Source organism: Perognathus longimembris, chromosome 9, assembly GCF_023159225.1.
Source record: "Perognathus longimembris pacificus isolate PPM17 chromosome 9, ASM2315922v1, whole genome shotgun sequence".
NCBI lineage: Eukaryota > Metazoa > Chordata > Mammalia > Rodentia > Heteromyidae > Perognathus > Perognathus longimembris.
Genome location: NC_063169.1, coordinates 27,825,252 through 27,833,626, shown reverse-complemented (window position 1 = coordinate 27,833,626; position 8,375 = coordinate 27,825,252).

Here is an 8,375-nt window from a genome sequence, read left to right as displayed (position 1 = left end):
GGTACATTATAAGCATGAATGGAAATGTCAATGAAACCCCCTTGTACAACTAATATATGCTAATAAATAATGTCTAAAATATTTAATTCAACATCAGAAATGCTTTGAACATTACAAATTAGTTAACAAAGCACTGTGGTTTTAAAAATTCAGATTTTAATAACTGTTGTAGTTAACAAAGAACTGGGGATAATTTTTTGAAAATTGGAGAATTTCCACAGATGTGCTCAGAATCACTGAAAAATTGAAGAACATTTAAAAAAGATGCTTTCTTCCAGAATCTAGTTATTTTTCTATTTCCATAGAAAAGCAAGAAATATCTCTTTTTGCTTGCTTCAAAACTTCATCTTCCAGAATCCTCTTTTATATTAATTTGTTCAGTGTGTATATTCTGAAATAGATCTTAAAGTTTATAGAACTCTGCGGTAAAGTAGTAGAGTTGGGTGGAAAAAAAATAGAGACTCTTCATTACTTTATGACATGGTCTTGGAAGGATTCTCCTTGTCTTTATTTTTGGTTCTGACTAGAAATGTTTAGGGATTTAAAAAAATCTATAGCTTTCTCTACATTATGTAACATCACTCTGTATAAATTGGACTGTTTCCTTTGGTCAATTTATTGTCCTAGCTGACTGATGAGCTCTTAGTTTCTCATGAGACACTGGGGTTATTGCTATTGTTAGAATAGGGAAATAATAGAAGGGTTTGAAATCTTTTATGGCTCTTCTCAGTAATGAATCTTAAATTGTAAGGCTCTCCAACCTTTTCTATATTTAAAAAAGAAACAACAACACATAAAATGGGTAGAGTCCTAGTTGTTTAGCTATGGTTAAACTTGAATGACTAAGATTTGTGGGCAACTTTGGTCTTAGGGCTACATTTCCTTTTTTTTTTTGGCCAGTCCTGGGGCTTGGACTCAGGGCCTGAGCACTGTCCCTGGCTTCTTTTTGCTCAAGGCTAGCACTCTACCACTTGAGTCACAATGCCACTTCTGGCCATTTTCTGTGTATGTGGTGCTGGGGAATTGAACCCAGGGCCTCATGTATATGAGGCCACTAGGCCATATCCCCAACCCCAGGGCTACATTTCCTAATCATCTCTTTCAAGATATTCTCTATTAATATGAGATTTATTTAGCCATATAATATTATAGATGCTTAAATATGAATTTCAAAGTCTTTTGGGTGGTGATTAGCATGGAAAGAAACCAAATAAATATCATCATAGATAAGCATAAAATAAATAGTTAAGATAAAATAATATGTATGAGGACTCAAATTCATGTTATTTAATTTCCTTTCACTCAGTGCCAGGGTTTTTGTTTTTTAAATTAAAATGAAACAGCATTTCCTTGAAGTACATCTTGGGTGGCCAAAGACAAGGAAAGTCTTTTTACCGGAGGCAATGCATTTTGCATAAGTAAGAAAGATACTTCCTTATATGGCTACTAATTAGCATCATCCTCATTCTAGTCCCATTATATCTTGCCAAACCACTGACTGAAAACAGCTGGAAAAAGTTTGTATTCCATATTATGAGCACCTAACAAAAATGTCAGTCTCCAGGCTTTATGAAAGGTATAAAATTATAAACATTTTATTATTTGAACAAAATGTTAAATTTTAATTGGCTTACCATGTGACCCTTGTTAGGCTGTTGATTGAATTCTTTTATTTTCTTCAAAATATTATTCTGGTTTGTGTGATTATGGACTGAGGCTTTGATGCTTTGTTATATTCACTCATGAAGTTAAGTCAAAGGTACTGGATTTTAGTTGTTTGTTTTTGGCAATGTTGAGGCTTGAACTCTGGTCTCTGCACTTACTAGTCAGGCACTCTACCACTTAAGCCACACCCCCTTTCTTGAAGATTGTAGTTCTTTGAAAATTGTAGAATGAAGAAGAATTTAAACATTTCCTGAGGAAACTTAGGGAGAAGAAATTTAAAGTAAAAATAATGAATGCAAGAATATTCTTCAAATGAATTGATCCTAACTTGCCAAATATCTGAGGTTATTTTCTACCTCTTTGTTATGGCGTGTCAGGTCCCAGACCTGGGCCAGTGTTTGGCAGGATATAGTGGGAGCAGGTCCTGGACAACAGCCTGTAATTCTAGCTACTCAGAAGGCCTGAGCAAGGAGGATTGGAGTTCAAAGCCAGCCTGGGCAAGATAGTCTGTGAATTCTTATCTCTAATAAATTACTAAAAGAACTGGAAATGGAGCTGTGGCTCAAATGGTCGAGTGCTTGTCTTGAGCAAATGAAGCTTAGGGGTAGTACCTAGATCCTGATCAGGGTTCAAACCCCTGGATGGACACAACACAACACAACAAAACTTATTAGCAACTACCGAGGTAAAGTTTTACCTTCTTGATTTCATAAGCGACATTAGTTGTCCTTGAGCACCCAGTATGGGCTTCAAGGAAATCCTTTTCTGATTCATTTCACTAGGGAGGGTAAGTGGGAGAAAACGAGGGATGGGGTAACTGTTGAAAAAACAAATGTACTTACGACCTTACTTATGTAACTGTAACCCCTTGCTCATCACCTTTTCAATATAATGTATGTAAAAGAAAATACTGACATTAGGTAGAGAAAATCAAACAACTTCAATATTTTATACTGTCAACCAAAGATAGAAACTGAAGGTGGAGAAAGTTTATGGGGCATCCAGATAGCAGTGATCATTTCTTAATTTCTTATTTCATATGAGGTTTGAAAGGGCCCCAAGGGCTACATAGGAAATCTTAAATTTCCCATTTGGTTTTGTTCTCTGTTGTTTTGGAACAGAATAAAAGGATGAAGAATCAAATTTAGATAGGATAGAATTGAATTGGCTTGCAACTGGCTGAAAAGTGGTGGTTGTTTTTCTTTAAGCCAGAAGTAAAACTTCAGTTAAGGGTCCAAGAAACTGTTCTTTTGATCAAGGTAGAAATAAAAGATTGGGAGTAGATCCAATATTACCACAACTAGTTCTAACTATATTTGAATTTTTCCTGCCAGCCACATGTGAAGGCAATGTTTCCTCAGAATCCCAGGAAACCCACTGATACCTTGTTTTCTGGTGCTGGGGCTTGAATTCAGGTCCTAGGCACTGTCCCTGAGCCTCTTTGTGCTCAAGGCTATCACTCTACCACTTGAGATACAGCACCACTTCCAGATTTCTGAGTAATTTATTGGAGATGAGAGTCTCATGGACTGCCTGGGCCGGCTTTGAACTGGGATTCTCAGATCTCAGCTAGGATTACAGGGTGAGCCACTGGCACCTGGCAAGCCCACTGCTTTCTACTCGCTGAATGCTATGGCCAATGGCCATCTCAGAGGCCTGGTAGGTTTTCCTATGGAGCAGGTACACCTAGGACACAAGACCCAGTCATCATATGTACACTAATTTCCAAAGCATAATGACATCTATTTGTAAAGTATGTGAGCACAGATATGCCAAGCAATGAAAAATAGTGAAAACAATGAGCACATCAAATAATCACTAGAGGGCTGGGGATATAGCCTAGTGGCAAGAGTGCCTGCCTCGGATACACGAGGCCCTAGGTTCGATTCCCCAGCACCACATATACAGAAAACGGCCAGAAGCGGCGCTGTGGCTCAAGTGGCAGAGTGCTAGCCTTGAGCGGGAAGAAGCCAGGGACAGTGCTCAGGCCCTGAGTCCAAGCCCCAGGACTGGCCAAAAAAAAAATAAAAAAAAATAAAAAAAAATAATCACTAGATGTCAGGCATTATGATAAACCTTTATCATCTTGTGTCATTCTGTTCTTACCCTACAAGTAAATAGTACTATCAGGGCTATCTAAATGGGGACACTAGGAAGTGGAGGTGTGGCTTAAGTAGTAGAATGAGCAGGAAAAGCAAAATGAAAATGTGAGGCCCAGAGTTCAAGCCCCAGTACTGTCATTCACAAATGCACAAAAAATGGGGACACTGAGGTTTACAAGATGTGCCTGAAAGTCACCCAATTAATTTGTAGAGGAAACCCTTCTGCCAAGCTTTCTTTTTTAAAAACTGCTATACCTTATTTATTAAGCAAATTCACCAAATATCTAACTTATCAATAAAATCAAATGTAAAGGGCAACTTGGGGCCAAAATGTTCAAAAAATCTCTGCTTTGGTGTAACCTCTAGGTATAACTATTGAACACATTGTTCTTCTCTTTCTACATATTGATTTCTAACCTGGAAACTTGTAGCCTAAGTGGATTTTGAAAGACAGGTTTTTCAGTTTAAGCAATGCCCCTTGGAGGGAGTTGTGGATGCCATGTTTGTATAAAGGGCACTATCTCACTGTAGCTATTGGTCATAACAGGGTAAGCCTATTCAACACAGAAGAATTTGGTGTTAGCATCCAGTGACAACCAGTAGTTTTTTTTTTTTATGGTTGGAATTGAGATGGTGAAATTCAGGCAGTAGGGAAGCTTTAGAGAAATATGGCTTGAACAGAACAAAGAGGCACCTGTGCTAAAAGAGCCAAGCAAAAGTAGGGAAGGGTACCAGCTCTGTTCTCAAAAGCTAAATTCTCAATAGCTTTCTTGATTTTGTTTCTAGATTTTTCTGAAACTTGACTGGCTCCATGCCCCTTGGTAAGTATGAATCACCCTGGTAACCTTAGAATTAATTTCTCATTTCAATAAATCTAGCTCATGTTGATTCTATTATTGCCAACCCAACATGTCTTAACTGAGACTCTCAGGTTTTGTAAAGTTAAAATTCTTTTTTTTAAGCTGAATTGTTTCTCTTTTATTTATTTATTTTTTTCAAATTTTTATTATCAAACTGATGTACAGAGAGGTTACAGTTTCATATGTTAGGCATTGGATACTTTTCTTGTACTGTTTGTTACCTTTTCCCTCATACCCCCCATAAAGTTAAAATTCTTACAGAGGCTAGATATGTTATTTTTGTTTAAGAGCTGCAAAGGTGCAATTGAAAGTATCTTAGAAAAAAAAATCTCAGAAAGTATCTCATTAAAATAATTTGTTTTAAGAGAACAGAAACATTCATAAGAAGATGGATCAGATAATCTCTATTCCGAATTTTAGCAATATTTACAGACATCACTGGCTTCAGAAGAACCAATGATTGTATGAACAAACTGCCAGGGAAATGTAAGACACCTGTCTTTTCTGGCCTTACCTGCTTACCTGTAGTCTTCTCTGTGTAAGAGGAGTGTGTGGGGTGGGATGGGTGGGGAGGGAAATTCAAGTGCAAATCATAGATATGGACTAGCCACTTAGACTGTTTTATTCTTCACTGAACTTGTGGGGCCACATCTGTCTTCTTCACCACTGGACCCGCAGAGACTTTGAACTCTGCAACAGTAAGGGATACTCAGAACAAATTTTTCTAAGCAAATAAACACATAGTCATGGAGCAGGTCTACTAGATAAAATATTGAGTCAAGTCTCACTAAAATGTTATTTTGATCCTTGGTTTTGAATGAAAATTTCACTTAAATGAAACACCATTCTTTTTTTTAAAAAAAATTAGAAAGTCTAGGAGCTGGGAATGTGGCCTAGTGGTAGAGTGCTTGCCTAGCACTGGGTTTGATTCTCTATCAGGCATTCATTCCCCTTATATAATGTCCTTCTATGCCTGGCATAAATCATGGTCCATCCTCCTAGGGGGTAATCTAGGGGAAAAAGCCATGCTGAACACAACTTTGTGTGCACCCCACAGAGCCTGATCCACGTCTCTCTGCTTAGCTAAGGGTGATTTTCACATAGCACACACTTTGAGGCATGTTTCCAAAATGAACATACTCTTTCCTCTTTCTTTCTCTCTCTTTTTTCCTTCCTTCCCTTCCTCCCTCCCTCCTTTCCCTTCCTCCCTCCTTTCCCTTCCTCCCTCCCTCTAACTCTCCCTCTCCTTCTCCCTTCCCCCCCCCCACCCCAGAAAGTCCTAGGGGTTGAACTTGGGGCCTGAGTGCTGTCTCTGACCTTTTTGTCCAGGGCTAGCAATCTGCCATTTGAGCCACAGCTTCACGTCTGGGTTTTTTTTGGTGGTTAATTGGAGATAAGTATCTCATGGACTTTCCTGACTTGGCTGGCTTCAAACTGTGATCCTCAGGTCTCAACCTCCTAAGTAATTAGATTTGCAGGCATGAGCCACTGGTGCCAGGCTTTAAAAAATAAGTTCATTTTTTTTTTTATCTTTAAGTAGTTGTACAAGAGTTACCATTCACCAAATAAGTTTTATAAATACAATTCATCTTGCAGAATTTATCTGATACTCTGTTTATCTGAGAATCCATTACATGAGGTATTTTATTTATGCACAGTGGTCACAACATTGTAAAATGCAAATTATTCTAGTTAAAGGTGTGAAAATCATATACTCTGTTTTCACACCTACTGCTTTCCAACCTGCTGAGCAGCCTTGAAAATGCCTTTTATGACTATTGTGTTTCTTTCCTGAATGTTAGCTAAACATCAAGATTACAGGGTGAACTTTGAAATGACTGCTTCAGAGCTGTAGCCCACCTCTTCTAACCCCTGCTTCTTTTAGTGATTCAATGGCATATAATTTAACTCTATGGGACTAACATGGCCGACAGCAAATGGTGTGTGTGATTTCAAAGGGCTCTTTAGTTCCATCTAACAACTTGACTATGCCTTTTGGAACATGACTGATTAGGACTCATTCAGTGAAAGGGATTGGTACACAGGAGTGGGTTCATGACTCAGATGGTGTAAATGCCTTTTACAAGTTTGTAGCAGAGGAAATGGAACCAACAGAGGTAATGAGGGAACCTATAGGGGTAATCACTCTGAACTTGAGTTTATGTAATCTTTCATCCAAGGATTGTGTCCAAAGTACTTTGTTGCTCCAACACAATCACCTGCCATTTAAACACAGCTCCTTCCTTTTCTGGGTGAGGTTGAGTACACAGTGGAGACCCGTTGCTCAACTCAGTTGCTTCTTGCCTTCAGAGGATTAAGGGGATCTTATTTGATCACATTCAAACTTATTTCTTGGAGCTTGACCATATAAAACAGAACAGACGCTTAAATTGCAACAGTGAGATTATGAAACACCTGACAAATGGAGGCAAAGACCATGATCTCCCTGGAGTTAACCATTTTTTTTCCTATAGCAAGGAAGAGAGGAATAGGGAAGTTCTACTTCTTGAGTCTCCCATGTCTGTAGGAGGCCTGGGCTGCTCTCTTTGTTCTTAAATCTTAGATGTGGGCACACAGTTTGCATACAATTATAGAAAATTCTAATGTGGATTTTTTTCTTTGCTTTGCTTTTTTTTTTTTTTTTTTTTTGGTGCCAGTCCTGGGGCCTGAACACAGGGCTGGAGCACTGTCCCTGGCTTCTTTTTGCTAAAGGCTAGCACTCTACCACTTGAGCCATAGCACCACTTCTGTCTTTTTCTATATATGTGGTGCTGAGGAATCAAACCCAGGGCTTCATGTATATGATGCAAGCACTCTACCACTAGGCCATATTCCCAGCCCTGTGGATTATTTTTTGAGAGAAGTTGATGTCTGGAGTTCTCAGTGATCTCACTATCATTAATACCCTGGTTGTAGTCAGTTGGGTCTTCTCAGAAGCAGCAAAAGACAACAAGGGAACAGGTGTCCACCTTATGTCTGTAATTTAGCAAAGGAAATGGTGTCTACTGGCCCATACTTTTTCGGCTTTGTTTTTTAGCTTAATCCTTATTTTGTCCTTAGCCCAAGAGAACAAATGCAACAATTGCTGCTGCTTTAGAAAAGCTATTATGGTGGGGATTGTTACTTAGAATGTACTGTCACCTGTTAATAAGTTAGAGCTGTGCCTTGCAGGTAATATAGTTCCATGCTGTTTGTACTCCATCACAGGACATAGAGTTCTTGCCATTAGCACTGACTACTTCAGTCAGTTTTTAAAGGCATATTTCATACCTAGCACTGAACTGGACACTATAATGACACAGAAAAAGACCACAACTTGCTTTCTACTAATGTGAGAATGCTGATGCAGTGTGAGAGATGCTATGGTATAGATATGCCCAGGGCCTAGGGGGATCTGAGGAAGCTCATTGCCTTTGGCTGGAGGTAGTCAGAGAAATCTTCCTGAAGGAAGGGAAGCCTGAAGTGGAGACTGATTTGCTGAGAAGGAGGCAGATGGATCAAGAGAGGGTACATGCAGGTGTTCCTGGCCAGATGGGCCAGAGTGGGCAAAGACTTGGTGTTTTTAGTAACTACAAGTGCATGTGGAATCCATTGTCAATGAACGAACTGTTGGAGATAGATAGTACTTTTCTAATTAGTGTAATGGCCAAAAAGATTTTGGCTGAAGAATAAGATTCCCCAGTCAGATCAGAAGACTTTACGGTAGAATCCTAAAAAATCAATTCTTCCCAGAGTGTGAGACTCCTTC